The following is a 15,814-nucleotide window of genomic DNA, read 5'->3' on the forward strand; positions in this document are numbered from 1 at the left end:
GAAGTCAGAACTTATTCATTTAAGAAGTATCTCTAAGCATCCACTATGTGCTAAACATTTGAGGTATAAACTGCAGAATCCAAAGGCTGGAAAAGATATGAAAACTTTTACTTTGGAAATGATACTGGAGGAGGTTCTAGTAGAGCAGGAGGAGTTTATCAGGTGAAGAATATTACAGATAGTGTTCAGATTGAAGGACAATGTTTTGAAAAGATACAGTGTTCGGCGGGGGGACTGGAACTGAAGAGGAGTTTATCACTGCAGGAGATGAGGAGGGGAAGGCAGGGATGGATGTGAAAAGCTTTCTCTGCCAGGCTAGAAAATTGGGGTTTTATCCTGCAGGTAACTTGGAGCCAAGATAGCCTTATGAAACTAAAAATGTGGTCAAGACCATTTCAGTAGGACCATGACTGTCATCCATAGGACAAATTGGGAAGGAAGCAGGGTGGATGCCCGTAGCCCCATCAGTGCACAGCTTGACAAGCAGATGCCTACATCAGGCCTTTGTGTGCAGTGCACCAACTGTGCAACAGTATGTAACAGCCCTAATGACCTGTGATATCATGGCTTACTTATGGCATTTGTGTTTCTTTTATTAGGAAAATGAAGAATTCCTTAAGTTCTCACTTGAAAATTTGATTTGTAAGGGAACTGGAAGTTTTCCTGCTGAGTGCTCCATGTGTAAGAGGTGAGCAGCTACCCATATATGACTTGATAGATCAAGACACAACCAAGATAATCTCTGCCCCTGACCCCATATGCTATCAACATTGCCTGAGAGGCCACCATGGCAGTCCCATTTCCCCTGACTCACCAGGCTCTCAATCCAGCCTGGGAGATGAGATTTTAAATTTGGGTGGAAGGGTGAGAAGGGAGTGGGGAGGGGAGGGTTGAGAAGAGACAATGTGAGGTCACTGAGGCACGATGGGGAAACGGAAGTAGTGGGAATGGGGAAGAGTGTGGAAAGAAGGCAAGAGGTGAGAAATCAGAGCTGGAAGGAGGTCATTAATATACATCTTCTTTCCTTCACAATATTGCAGTGGGCAGGCTCTTTCTGCTCAAATTCCATGTTATGTACCATGCAACAGTTCCTAAGAGCCCTAATGACCCGTGTCATCATGGCTTATAGCATCTCATCTAGCCTGGGAGATGGGATTTTAAATAATAGTACCAAGTATTTTGATTATTTTATTATTGTAGGGAAAATAGATTTTCCCATGCACAGACTAAGTAATTGCTGCCTTTGTTCACGTTTTCCCTAATAATAATATAAACAACAACAATATTCAACATTGTTTGAACAGTTACTCCATGCTTGGCACTGTGCTAAGAGCTTTGCCTGTATTTATGTCACTCAATTCTTCCCCTGAGCCTATGATAGAGTTATTGTTGTTAGTTATTTATTATGAAAGAGGAAAGTGAAGCTTGGAGAGGTGACACAGCTTGCTCAGAATCACACAGTTGGTGAGTGGCACACTCAGGCCAATCTGTCTTGTTTCACAATCAACACTTAAACTACTGTGCTCCATGGCTTCTGCAGCTGTTGGCTCCTTCCTCCACCATTTCAAATGCTTTTCATTCACTTCAGGTTTCCTTCATTGACTTAACTAATGTTATTGAGAATCTTCTACATGTATTGGTGCTTTTGTATGGAACTTTCCTACACTGATTTCTACCTTCTTTAAACACTTTCAAGCCTTCAAGGTAGACAGTAAATTTTATTACAGGTTTGTATAGTTCTCTAAATGTTTTCAGTGGCTTTATTTTGTTTTCTTTCCCAAAAGATTTTTCAGTCATTGCCGGGTCAGGGTCAAGGCTTCAAGGTCCTGATCTCCTCACCAGCACCCAACACTGTGTTGGGCTGAAAGCAGGAAACCCCTGGCCCTTAGCCCCTGACATCAGTGAGGTGAGCCCTGTCCAGTGACTGCATTTTAAGGAAGAAGAAATGCATGTGTGGATCAGATAAGGTCTGCGTGATATCTGGAGAAGAAGATGCCCTATGAGTGAGGATCAGCTATGTTTACCATTTAAATCCACAGAAGCAAGCCAAGATAACAGTCAGAGTCTGTGGACAGAAGTTCATGAAGATCATTGCTTGACAGGTCAGGGTAAAGGTCTCTTTCTTTCAAAATATGTGAAGGGGCAGGAAACGTGTGCACCAGGTGTTTCATCTTCATGGCTGCCTGGGAAAGATAATTCTGTCTACTCGATAAGAACATTGTGCTCCACACATCAGGTTGTTTTCCCAACAGCTATTTTCTGCCTATAAAAATGAGCATTGCTGGCTCCCAGCTTCTTTTTGGAAATCCCTTGGGCCACACACAATAACAAAAGGTATCTTATATTTATACAAAGCTGTCCTCAGAAAAGCTCAAGGACCTGAACAAAGCTTGTTTTCATGTATAAGGGTTTTTATATAATCCCCGAGGGGAAAGGAGCGGAGGGTGACAATTGAGTTAGGAATGTTTTCGTTCCCAGCTAACAAAACGGAAAAGTGAGGCCTCAAGGTGTGACACACTGATGGTCACGAACTGGACAGGGAGTCCTTCTTCCTTACTTCCTGTCCAGGGCGCTGCACCCCGGGGAACACTGCCTGGTCAGAAACCCTGGAGGATTTGAAAACCTAGGGGAGACGACTGGAGGGGAGAGACTGGGAGAGAAAGCCCAGCCACGTGGGAAGGGACACTGTAGTCTCACTGCCTTCAGTGACTGGTCCTCACTGGTCAAGATTTCGCAACTGTGAAATGAGAGTTCCTTTTGTCCTCTGTGGAACTGATCCTGGGGAGAATTAAAAAAAAAAAAATCTACCCGAGGTAGTACTTCAATAGGGAGAATTGAATCACCCTCTTTAGGAGTTACAGTTAAATCACAGGAAAGTTGAAAAGCCTGAATGGCTTGGAAAAGAAGAGCCATCTGAGCAAAGGGCATACTGTAAATATTTATTCCACACTTGGATACAACACTGAGTAAGGCATAAGCCCTGCATCATGTAGCAGGAGAGATAAGCACCAGATAAAGGGACCTGTGAATGCTCGAGGGATACAAGGAAAGGGCAGTTACTTTTGACTGTGGCTTTAAGTCAGGACTCCCTGGGGTCCAGAGGGCAGCCTTGCAGCTGAGGCTTGAAAGGTTGGTGAGAACAGTTTTATGAGGTGTCTTCTGCACTGCACTGAGATGGTAGCTCTGCTTTAAAATCGGCTGGGGATCCTTAGAAAACACTCCACCTCTAAATAATCCAATTAAATTGATGAGTGTAGCCCAGGCATTGGTATTGTTGATGAGTTCCTAGGTGGTTTTACAGAGCAACCAGGGTAGACAACCACAAAAAGAGTGTGGGCTTTGGAATTAGACAGTCCTGTTGTAGTATCCTGTGCCCTTGGGCAAGGTCCATGGTGGGCAGTGTGAGTCTTCCACAACTTCACTGTTTCTTCCCACTTCTGCCCACCCCTGTGAAGAAACTCTTCCACGAGAGAATCCCTCCTCTTTGACAAACTTTCCTTGACTGAGAAACCCTAAATTGGGAATTGGGAAACCTGGATTCCATCCCAGCTCTGCCGGTGAGGTACTACACAGGCTTGCTGCATCACACAGGGAGATAAGGCAAAGACACTCAGGATTGTTATTTGCCAGGCACTGCGCCAGGTATCCAACATATCCTGGAGCCTCCATTTTCCATCCGTTGATGTTTAGAGATCAGTATTTGCAAGTTGTAAAGTCCACTTAATAGACTATGGCCACATTTTTTTTTTAAATAGAAAATGTAGTAGAAAAATGTAGTGTACTACATGGAAGAAGTGCAAGGATTACAAAGTAGAATTTCGTTTCAGTTATAGATGGATGTGTGTATGGAGTCATGATGTAAAATGTGTTTCACGTTGTGAGTTGCAAGTTAAAAAATTTGGGAGTGCTCATTTTGGCAGCGTATATCCTAAAACTGCAACAATACAGAGAAGATTCCATGGCCCCTGTGCAAAGATGCACAGCTATCTTGCTGTATCTTCACAAACTTTTGAAGCATCCCATCTTTTGTTTTATGTTATGTTTTTCTTAACCACAATAAGAAAAAAAAGTTTGAGAACCATGGGATTATATGCTTTCTAGGACCCATTTCCTTCTACTCTGTAGCCCAGGGCTATGCAGCCTACATGTAACCTTTCTGTGACCAGCCTTTCTGTGACCTCCTTTTAGTTAATGCCATGTAATTCTGACCAATCATTTATGTTTTCAAGAGGGAGGAAGGATGTTGTACTGGTTAAAAGTACCATTTTGAGTTAGCTAAGTCAATGCTTGATTGAATTTCTTCACTTATTAATTGAATGACCCAGAAAATGTACATAACCTCCATCAGCTTTAGGTTTCTTGCATGAGATGATAACACCCAGGACACAAGATGGCTATAAGGTTAAATGAAATGCTGCAGGAAAAACTCTTAGCACAAACCACCTTGCTCACAGAAGTGCTCGGTGTGTGGTAGCAATTATTACCTGACTTCCCACCACACCCAGATTTTAAGGTACAGTCTGTAATTTAGTGCCTGGCATATATGAAGTCATAAATTGTAAAAAAGGATTCCGGCCTGAAGCAGACTCTCATGTTGAAGAACAGCTGTTCTCTGTTGGCAGGCTCTGTTGACATACAGGTCTTGGGAGGAGAGTCAGAGCACTCTGCAAGTGTCCCCTACCTACACATACCCTCCAGGCTTTTCCTCTGGCATGGCCAGTGAGCACTGAGAAGGCAAAGGCAAAAGGAGGTGGGTCCTGGCTACAGTTTGCTCCAAGAATCAAAACGACCCTATTTCGGCGCTATCAAAATCAACAGACAGATAGATACTGGGGATCAGCTGTGTCATAAACTGGGCATCTGGCTGAAAAGGTTTCAGAAAGAAGCACAAACAAAGAAATGAGAAAGAGCTGGTGGCCAGAACATTAAGAAACTGGGTGTGAGATTCAGACTTCAGACCAGAAATAAATGGATGTCATCAAAGTGTAAACAAATAAGCAACTCAGTAGGTCCTAATTGCCTCAGAAATAGGCTGGGAACCAAGGCATCACCTTATAAATGATTCATTTCAGGAAATACCCACTAATCAATTACTACGGCTTCTGTGTAATAGTTTCCCAAGATTTATAGGTGGTGAACGTGTGAATTGGATCATTGATTCTAGAATGAGATAAGCAGCAATACTGGTAACCTAATCTACTTAATCCAACTAGCTACAGAGACATTAGCTGCCCTTAGTGGAAGCCAGCCAATTACTGAAGAGTGAAAAGAAATCCATTCATCACGGCAGAGCTTCACCAGCCCAATCTCCCTAGGGCATTCAGTTATGCTGAGAAGATGTTGATGGAGAAGAGGATAATGACCCATAAACAGATATATGGGAAAGGGGAGAGGGGGTGATGGGGGAGGGGGAGGAAGCCTCCTGAAATTGCACAGGAAAAAAATGGGCCTTAAAATGGTAAAAACAATGAAAAGATACAAATAGTATTACACAGAGGATTGTTGAAAGTAGCATTAGCTGCAAGTGTATATGCATATTTCTAAAAAGAAAACTTGGTTTGAGATTATATAGTAAAAAACAAAATGTATGTGAATAGTGTTGCCCCACCTAGAACTATGTTGCTAACACAATGGTTTTTCAGGAAAGAAAAGGCAAGGATGCCTGGAAATAGCTGCATCTACTCAGCCCCCATCCCAAGCAATCAAATGAAGTCCAGGAAATTCCATATATAACTAGAAGAATAGACATCCTGGAGCATTTTTGCCACAGTTAAGATTAGCGGAAACAGACCCCCATCAAAGCTAGTAACAAAGAAGAACTAAAGGTGAACAAACTGTGGTGGGTCCCCCTGCCTCTCTCCTGAAAAGGTGGTAGCCACACAGGCTGGATGGATGCAACTAGGGCATGGGCAGTTGCCTTGGCTGTGCTAACAGTCTTTTGTTGTGAGCCCACCCCCATTCAACAGCAACACAGGGGAACCTGCTTCTCCAAGGAAATAATGAAAACAAAGGTGGCCAGAGCTCAGCGTATCCTCCTGATTCATCCTCACAATCCCTAGAAGTGGTTGTTAAATAGCAACGGTTTATGATTAGCACTTTTGGGATCTTGTTTGAGAAATCCTTCCCTCTCCAGAGGTCATAAAGATATTCCCCTATATTTTTTCTAAAGTAAAATTTTTCCTTCTCTATGGAATTAAGAGACACAAAAAGCACAAAGCAAAAGGAAGAGATTAATACATTTCACTTCATTAAAATAAAGAACTTCTGTTTACCAAAAATACCACAAGGAGAGTAAAATGGTCAGCCTCAAAGTGGAAGAAAACCTTTACACTACATCTAACTGACAAAGAAGGGACTAGGACCTGGAATATATAAAGAATGACTATAACCCATTGAAAGATGCGCCCAAAACATGATTAGGTAATTCACAAAAGAAATATAAATGACTATTCAGCATATTTAAAGTCCCTCAACTTCATTAGTAATCAGAGAAGTGCAGATTTGCAAATTAGAATTATAATATCATTTTATACCCACTAGATGTACAAAAAATTATGAAGTCTGACAATATTAAGTATTAATGAGGATGTGGAAAAACAGAATCTTATGTACTGCTGTTGAGACTGTAAATTAGTACATTTTCTTTGGAAAACAATTCGACATTATCAATCACAGGTAAAGATGACATTCCTATGACCCAGCAATTTCACTCCTAGGTATGTACCCTAGAGAAACTCTTGCACATGTGCACCAGGAGATATGTATAAGACTGTTAATGGGAGTGTATTAGCTACAAAAATTAGCTGGGCGTCATGGTCATGGTGCACGCCTGTACTCCCAGCTACTCAGGAGGCTGAGGCAAGAGAATCGCTTGAACCTGGGAGGTGGAGGTTGCAGTGAGCCAAGATCGCACCACTGCACTTGAGCCTGAGCGACAGAGCAAGACTCCATCTCCAAAAAAAAAAAAAAAAAGGAAAAAGAAAAAAAAGTGTATTAACAAACACACAAGCAAAGCTAAACAAACGCTGTCAGGGAATACTTACACTGTAGTCAACTAATTTTTAAAAGCAAGGGTATGATAAACACAAAATTCACGGCGACAGTTATGTCTGAGGGGAGGAGGATGGGAGTTGGGTTAGCTTCAATTGTGTGGTTAATTTGGGGATTCTTTAGTCGGCTGGTGGGTCAGAGTGAGTTCATACTTTTGCACATATTCTGTTGTAGGCACAGACTGTTTCATAATAAATTATTCTCGAACTCCTGGCCTCAAGCAATCCTCCTGCCTCAGCCTTCCAAAGTACTGGGAATACGGGCGTGAGCAACTAAGCCCAGCAAACCCTTTGAATTTTAAATTGTTATTAAGAGACCCAGTGCCTGGAGTCTTGGCATCTTTAGACTTTATAATCCTAGCACCACTCATATAGCTACAACCCCTTTTAAAATGGCTATTTCTCTGTAGTCCCAGCTGCTCAGGAGGCTGAGGCAGGAGAAAGGCGTGAGCCCGGGAGGCGGAGCTTGCAGTGAGCAGAGTGAGCCGAGATCGCGCCACTGCCCTCCAGCCTGGGCGAAAGAATGAGACTCCGTCTCAAAAAAAAAAAAGGCTATTTCTATCTTTTGTATCTTTGGGTTTTACCCATCTTCCCAAAAGGATTATATAGTTAACCAGATGGCAGGACTTTGAAGGCAGGAACTCTTGTTTTATTCATCTCTGTATGCCTAAGACTTGGAAAAAGATATGCTTTATAAGTTTTTAAAAATCTTTTAATTTTGAAATAATTATAAATTCACAGAAAGTTATAAAAATAATACAGAGAGGTTCCATTTACGTTTCACTCAATTTCTCTCAATGATTATAGCTTATACAACTATAAAGCAATATTAAAACCAGGAATCTACCATTGGTACAATGCCTGTGCATAGTTCATACTGTTTCATCATGTATGTAGATTCACATAACCATCACTGAAGTCAAGACACAGAGCTGTTCCATCACCACAAATATCTCCCTTAGGCTACCCCTTTGTAATCATACCCAGCCCCCTCCCGCATCATCCCTAGCCCCTGGCAGCCACTACTCTGCTTTCCACTTTCGTAACTTTGTCATTTTGACAATGTAATGCAAATGGAATTACATGGTATATGACTTTTTAATTTTTTTTTGATACAGGGTCACATTCTGTCACCCAGGCATGCACCCAGTGCATGATCATGGCTCACTGCAGCCTTGACCTCCTGGGTTTAAGTGATCCTCTCACCTCAGCCTCTAGCTGGGACTATACATGCACATGCCACCACACCCAGCTATTTTTTTTTTTAAATTTGTAGAGATGAGAATCTCACTATGTTGCTCAGGCTGTTCTTGAACTCCTGGCCTGAAGTAATCTTCCTACGTCAGCCTCCCAAAGCATTGGGATTACAGGTATGAGACACTGCACCTGGCTGGTATATAACTTTTTGAGGTTGGCTTTTTTCACTGACAAAAATGCCCTTGAGCATTGAGTTGGGTCATTAAAAAAAAAACAAAAACCATTCTGCCAACCTCTGCCTTTTAATTGGTGCATTCAGATCATTTATGATGATGTAATTAATATGTTAGGGCTTAAGTATGTCATTTTATGTTTTCAGTTTATTTTCTTTTTGTTCTTTAGATTGGGTGATTTCTATTGTTCTACTTTCATGTTCATTGATTCTTCCCTCTCTCCTCTCTATTGTGTTGTTGAGCCCATCCAATGAATATTTTATTTCAGTTATTGTGGTTTTTAGTTCAGATTTCAATTTGGTTCTTTGTTATATCTTTTATTTCTTTGCTGAGACTTTCTGTTATTTCATTTATTTTAAGTATGTTTGTAATTACTCATTAAAATATTTTTACGATAGCTGCTTTAAAATCTTTGCCAGATAAATTCAACATTTATGTCATTTCTATGTTTTTAAAAATTTTTAATGTTTTTATTGCATGTAGTTTTTTATGATTTCAAAAATTTACTGTAACATATAGCCTTATAGATCATAGCAATGATTTTATTTTTCCTTTTTCTAATTTCATTTTTTTAATGTTCAGGGGTACATGTGCAGGATGTGCAGGTTTGTTACATAGGTAAATCTGTGCCATGATGGTTTGCTCCACAGATCATCCCATCACCCCGATATTAAGCCCAGCATCCATTAGCTATTTTTCCTGATACTCTCCCTCCTGATGCTCCTCCCCCGCCACCCTCCCACAGGCCCCAGTGTGTGCTGTATCCCATCATGTGTCCATGTGTTCTCATCATTCAGTTCCCATTTGTAAGTGAGATCATGCGATATTTGGGCTTCTGTTCCTGAATTAGTTTGCTGAGGATAACAGCCTTCTGCTCCATCCATGTCCCCGCAAAGGACATGATCTCATACTGTTTACGGCTGCATAGTATTCCATGGTGTATATGTACCACATTTCTTTATCCAGTCTATCACTGATGGGAATTTAGGTTGATTCCATGCCTTTGTTATTGTGAATAGTGCTGCAATGAACATACTTTTCTCCAACCAGAGATTAAAATAGCTACATCTTACTTGTTTTGTTTGTTTCTTTAAACCATCTTACTACAAGGAAAGGATCAACAGAAGCTGGGTCTCTGTGAGGAATTCCATGTCATTATAATTCCTGATCCTGTATATTAAAATGATATACTTCACAAAAAGCCCGGGATATACCATTAAGCATAACTTGATGTTTTGATGTTTGCAATAATGCAATGTGGTGGGGTCTTCATTTATCATAATGAATACTCAGTGGGCTTTTTCAATCTGGAAACTTGTTTCTGTGGTTCTGGGAAATTTCCTTGTTTTATTTCTTTCATAATATCTTCCCCACCATTCTTGGTGTTTGCTGTTTTGGAATTTCTATCTGTAGGATATAGTGGACTGTTTCTTTCAGTTCTCTAGTAATAACTTTTATATTCTCTTTGGTTCTCTGTTTGAAATGCTTGTTCCCTGGTGTCGTGATGAAATAGCACTTGAACATAAATTTAATTTATTCAGCAAGACCATTTTTATTTCCTGCAGAAAGGGTACACTCGCCAGCAGTTTTGCCTCGAGAGTATACCACTGAGCAAAGGAGAGAGGGTCATTTATAACCTGACATGTTCACCCTACTGCTGTGTCCATTTTCCATTGGCTGGAACGGAACCTCACATTCTGTATTTGTCTTGATTGGCTAGCAACTTAGAACTTTTTAAAAGAGGCAAAGGTAGAGGAGAACAAAGGAAGGAGGAAGCAACTTGTGGAATGCTGAGAAAGGCAGAAACACCTTTAAATAAGGAAGAAGAACAGGCTGTGACCTAATGCTTGCTTGGACCAGTATAAGCATGCCAGGGCAAATATTTAGGCTAAATTGTGGAAGCTAAGAACATAAAGTACTTTGATTTCTTTATTACAGCTAGCAGATATTTAGGAAAGTTAGCACAGGTCTTTGAACACATTTTGCTTCTAAGAGAAGTTATTATTTATTTCTAATTAAATGGGGAGGAAAGTCTTTGAAGAAGAACCTCTACTTTACTTTTTACATTCACTTATCTTTTCTTACGTTATCTTCCATATTTTATACATTTATGTTTTTAGAAAATTTTTAATTTTATTTTTCAGAAATTTTATTAAATTTTCATTTCTGCTTTCCTACTTTTAATATTCAAGATTTATTTCCTGACTGTTTTTGGTTTGAAGGTTATGCTAGCCTCATGAAACCTCATGAAATGAGGTGGGTGGGTTTTTTCTTTTCCTTTTTTCTGTTCCTGAAAGAGTTGTGTAAGATTAGAATCACAAGTTTAGCATCCCTAATATGATGCTGGGTAGTGAGGGGTTGCCTTAGTATCCAAAATCTGAGAATCTCCAAATCCAAACTTTTTGAGTGTTGACATTGATGTTCAAAGGGAATGCTCATTGGAGCATTTCAGATTAAGGATTTTCAGATTTGGGATGCTCAACTGGTATAATGCAAATATTCTGAAACTCCCCCCACTCCCACCTCAAAAAAATCAAAATCTGAAACATTTCTGGTCCCAAACATTGTATTTTTTAAAAATTTTTATTTATTTATTTATTTTGAGACAGAGTCTCACTCTGTTGCCCAGACTGGAGTGCAGTGGTGTGATCTTGGCTCACTGCAATCTCTGCCTCCTGGGTTCAAGTGATTCTCCTGCCTCAGCTTCCTGAGTAGCTGGGATTACAAGCATGCGCCACCACACCTGGCTAATATATATATATATTTTTAGTAGAGATGGAGTTTCACCATGTTGGCCAGGCTGATCTCGAACTTCTGACCTCAGGTGATCCGACCACCTCTGCCTCCCAAAGTGCTGGGATTACAGGTGTGAGCCACTGCACCCGGCCACCAAACATTTTAAATAAGGGATACTCAACCGGTATCTGTTCTCTGAGTGTTTGGTACAACTCACTGGTAAAATGTTCAAGAATTAGTTTCACTTTGCAAAAATATTAAAAATTATTGATTTTATTTCTTTAATAAATGTAGGATTATTCAGATTTTCTGTCTTCCTGAATTAGTTTTCTCATTTTTTCCCTGAGATGTGTTTATATATCTTAGTTTTCTAATTTACTTGTTACTAATGTTCACTTGTTATCCTGTCACTCTTCTGCATTGGTAATTATGTTTGATTAATTATTTCAAATAGTGTTTATTTTTTCCTTTTCATTTCTTCATGATATCTTCAGAGGTTTGTTAATTTATTAGCTTTTTCAAAGAACTCACATTTGCTTTAATGATATTCTCTAGTTAATCTGTTTACCATTTCATTAGCTTTAGCTTTTATATTTACTACTTTTTCTACTTTAGCTTTTATATTTATCATTTTTCTACTTTATACATATTTTGTTACTAACTTCTTAAGTTATATATTTGGCTTGCTAACTTGTTAGTCTTTATTTTTTAGAAAAGCATTTTCCCCCAAATTTTGCCCTAAGCTTTGGTTTTGCTGTATCACATATGTTTTTATTCTCTTTTCATGCTAAAAATTAAAAACGATTGTTAAATGATTTATTCTTTGACTGGAGTTATTCAGAAGCATGTGCTTAATTTTTTTTAAAAAGAGTTTGGTTGTTTCATTATTGATTTCTGATACAATTGCATTTTAGTCAGATAACTTTTGTGTAAATTCTGATTTCTTGAAATTCTTTGAGATTTATTTAATGGCCTTACACATATTCAATTTTCATATGTGTTCTGTGTAACTTTGAAAAAAATGCCAATTTACCAAATTTTAGATACATTCTTTCATATATCATCATTATATCAAACCTGTTAATTAATTATATTAGTCAAGTTCATATTCTTACTGGTTACTTTGCCTACCTGATCACTCAGTTACCAATGGAGATATATTAAAATCTCTTACTATAATGAAGGATGTATCAATTTTATATTTGTTACACCTTATTAGCAACTTTAACTTTTAAAAAACTATGTAGTGATTTATTGCCTTAAACAATGTTTTGCTCCTTTAAGTTGATTTTGTCTGATGTCAATTTAGATTTTATTTAGTATTTGCATGATAATATTCATCCTTTTAGTCTCAGTCTATTTATGTCCCTAGTTTTTAATTGGCAGTCTTGTAAGTAACATACTGGTGAATGTTTTTTGAAATCTAGTCTGACAGTCTTTGGCTTTTAACTGGCGCATTTATGCATTTACATTTATTGTGATTACAGCTATATTTAGATTTATTTTACTTTTTATGTTGTGTTTTCTATTTATCTTTATTTCTATTTATATTTCATATGTCTTTTCTTCTTCTTAAATACTTTCTTTTGCATTGCGTTTGTTTTCCCATTTCATTTTTCTCCTCAATTAATTGCAAATTATATCTTTATTTTTATTGTTTAAATGATTCCCTATAAATTTAGAAGGTATTTTAATTTAGCAAAGGCTAAAGTTGATTCATTCACTTATTCTTTTCCCAAATAATATAAACAACTTAAGACACCCTTAATTCTGTTCACTCCATCCCAACTTATGAGTAACTGCTATTATTATCCAGTATTTTAGTTCTTGTAGTCTTTAAGCCCTCAAATTACAGAGTTGCTTTAGATTAATCCACTCATTTAACATTTCGTTTGCTCACTATTTCTTCTTACATCTCAGGCTTCCCCGGGGGCTCATTTTCCTTCTTCCTGGAGTAAATCTTTTAGACATTCCTTTAAAAAGAATCTCTCAATTTTTATTTTCTAAAAATATTTTTATTTTGCTATTGTTCTTCAAAGATCATTTCTGTAGTAATATCATTCTAGGTTGATGGTTTTTTCCTCTCTGCTTAAAAAAAATCCATTATTTTCTGATTTTTTGTGACTATTGAGAATAGGCCCTACTTTCTCTATTGAGCAATCAGATGTCAATCAAATTTGTACCTATATCGGTAATCTGACTTGTTCTCTGGCTGCTTTTATGATTTTCTTTCTTTTTTTCATTAAAAAAATTATATTCGCTTCTCTTTTCCTCCCTTCTTCTTTCCCTCCCTCTTTCTTTCCTTGTTTTGATATTCTGCAGTATCTTACAATATCTAGTATCTAGCCTCGAATCTCTTTTTATTTATTTTGCTTTACTTGGTTTTCTGTGTCTGAGGATTTCTGCCTCATACATTTGGGAAAATTCTTATTCACCATCTCTTTGAATATTGCCTTCTTCTACATTTTCTCTACTACCTCTTTCTTATACTCTGATAAGCTAGATGGTACATCTCTTAATTATAGTCTCCATGTCTTTTTTCCCCCAAATATACATGTTCATTTTTATTTTATTTTATTAAAAAAAATTCAGCACCTGGAAATCAACATTTTGTTTTTTTAGAAAAGGACTGATAACTTAAAACTTGCAGGGTTCTGTTAGTTTTATAAATATGTATGTTCAAAATATTTTGATTAAGAACATTTTAATCACAAGGCCAGCATATGTTACTATGAATCCAGTTGAAATCCAGATCAGTAAAGATTTGGTTATACAGCTTGTGATCTTTTCTGGGATTGAAACATCACACAGGAAAAAATCTTGTCTGGTACAGTTGCTTATAATTGTACTTTCCTCTCCATTGCTCAAGTCCTTATTTCAGGAGCTCTAATCCAATTTTCTCAGACCCCATCTCCCTACTGGCCAACAAAGGTTTCATGCTGGGTCTTGCAAAATTAAGCTATAAGCTTTTCTTCCACCAAAGGTTTGAATCTGAGCACAGATGTCAGAGTTAATCCAGTCACCCCAGGCCCTCTTAAACCCATAGAAAAGTAGATTTGTCTTACTGCCTTTTTAATGGTGTGGAATTTTCCTCCGCTCGGCAGCCCTCCTCACTTTGTTGGTTATACCTAATTGGGTTTATCTTTTTCTGAACCAACATCATGGGAAGACCTTTCGGCAGGTGGACTGTATTTCTTCCTAGGGCTTAAAATGTGGGTCATAGACATCTCTAGAGACTATATATCCACTGGGAATCCTTATCCCACTCTACTTGTTTGTTCTGAAAACAAAACTGTCATCAGTCACCCTGGAAAACAGAACCTGGGGTCTTAAGGATGTTGTAGCAGTTACATGATATTACAGCTAAACTGAGTATGCCCAGTGGTGTTAATTGGGGTCAACTTCCAACATGCTTTTGAGGTCTGTGATGCTACCACTACAACCCAAGTCTCTGAAAGGGTGCAAAGTTATCAACAGTTCAACTAGATCCATGGTCTTTTAGATAAGTCACTTACTATCATAAGTGAACATCTAATTTGAGGTCAGGTTTCCTAACTAAGCATTTGGCTTTCAGAGCAATCTCTAGTAAATTCCTTATATCCCTGGTTCTTGGCAGTAGAGTTTAAATAATATAGAAATACTTATTTCAAATCCTGACTGTAACACTTTTAATTGTGTGACATTGGGCAAGTTATTCAAACTCCATTGATTTTTCAACTGCAAAATTGAGACAGTGTTGTTCACCTCAAAGGTTTGTTGTGAGGACTAAGGAAACTGATGTATGTAAAACACCTACTATATACATGCTCAATAGATAGTAGTTCTGATTGCCTTATTGACAAGATCACATCCTTAGTTCTGCCAAGAATAGCTTGCTGACTTATTGCCAAGAAATATGGGCTACAGATTTAGGTTCAAAATTGTATGGAGAGCAAGAACCACCAGCCAAGTTGGAGACTGGCAGACTGATTTCCTATACTCATTTTGGCCCAGTATTTGGTAGACATGTTGCAATATTGCAGAAAATGTGAAACCAAGGGGAGAACTGGAAGAACATGAGACAGGTTGGAGTTATGCAATTGTTTTGCAGCCCTGGTCCTCTCTGTTGCCACAGCTCGAGTCCACAATTCCTCATTGTGTACCAGGTCTCTGCTGCCTGCAGCTTCTCTTTCTTCTCACTCTATGATTTCTGAGGTCATTTTGCCTTGTGGGTCAGAAGATGGGGCCTAAGGCACCAAAAAGAGCTATGTTGAGTGCCATGGTGGTGACAGAGGCGTGCTAAAAAATGACCATAAGAGGCCAGCTAGATTATATGCTAGATGCTGCACTAGGAGCCTAAGCAACAATGGCCCATGAGACATGGTCTCTGTCCTCAAGGAGTTCACCACAATCGAATGGATGGGAGAGACAAATGTACAGACAGTGTCACTGTAGAGCAGTGGGTGACTCTTCTGGGAGGTCAGAGAAAGGGACATGAGTGCTGAGAAGTAAAGGTGTATATAAGGAGGTAGCCAGAAAGAGCAGACATGTGTGTGCATGCATGTACTGTGTTTAGGTAGGAGCAGGAGAGTGGGAAAGAGACAAGATAAGACGCATTTG

General features: G+C 38.7%; 1 long non-coding RNA gene and 1 other non-coding gene across 2 annotated transcripts in view; one reads left to right on the forward strand and one right to left on the reverse strand.

Moving 5' to 3' along the window:
• Positions 1-15,814, reverse strand: part of LOC129532913 (uncharacterized) — a 65,886-nt gene that overhangs the window by 990 nt on the left and 49,082 nt on the right. The window lies entirely within an intron of this gene.
• On the forward strand, positions 3,905-4,011 carry LOC115934431 (U6 spliceosomal RNA). Its single transcript, XR_004070233.1, has one exon. It is a non-coding gene; the product is annotated as a U6 spliceosomal RNA (small nuclear RNA).

The sequence above is a fragment of the Gorilla gorilla genome, chromosome 3 (genome assembly GCF_029281585.2).
Source record: "Gorilla gorilla gorilla isolate KB3781 chromosome 3, NHGRI_mGorGor1-v2.1_pri, whole genome shotgun sequence".
Classification (NCBI taxonomy): Eukaryota; Metazoa; Chordata; class Mammalia; order Primates; family Hominidae; genus Gorilla; species Gorilla gorilla.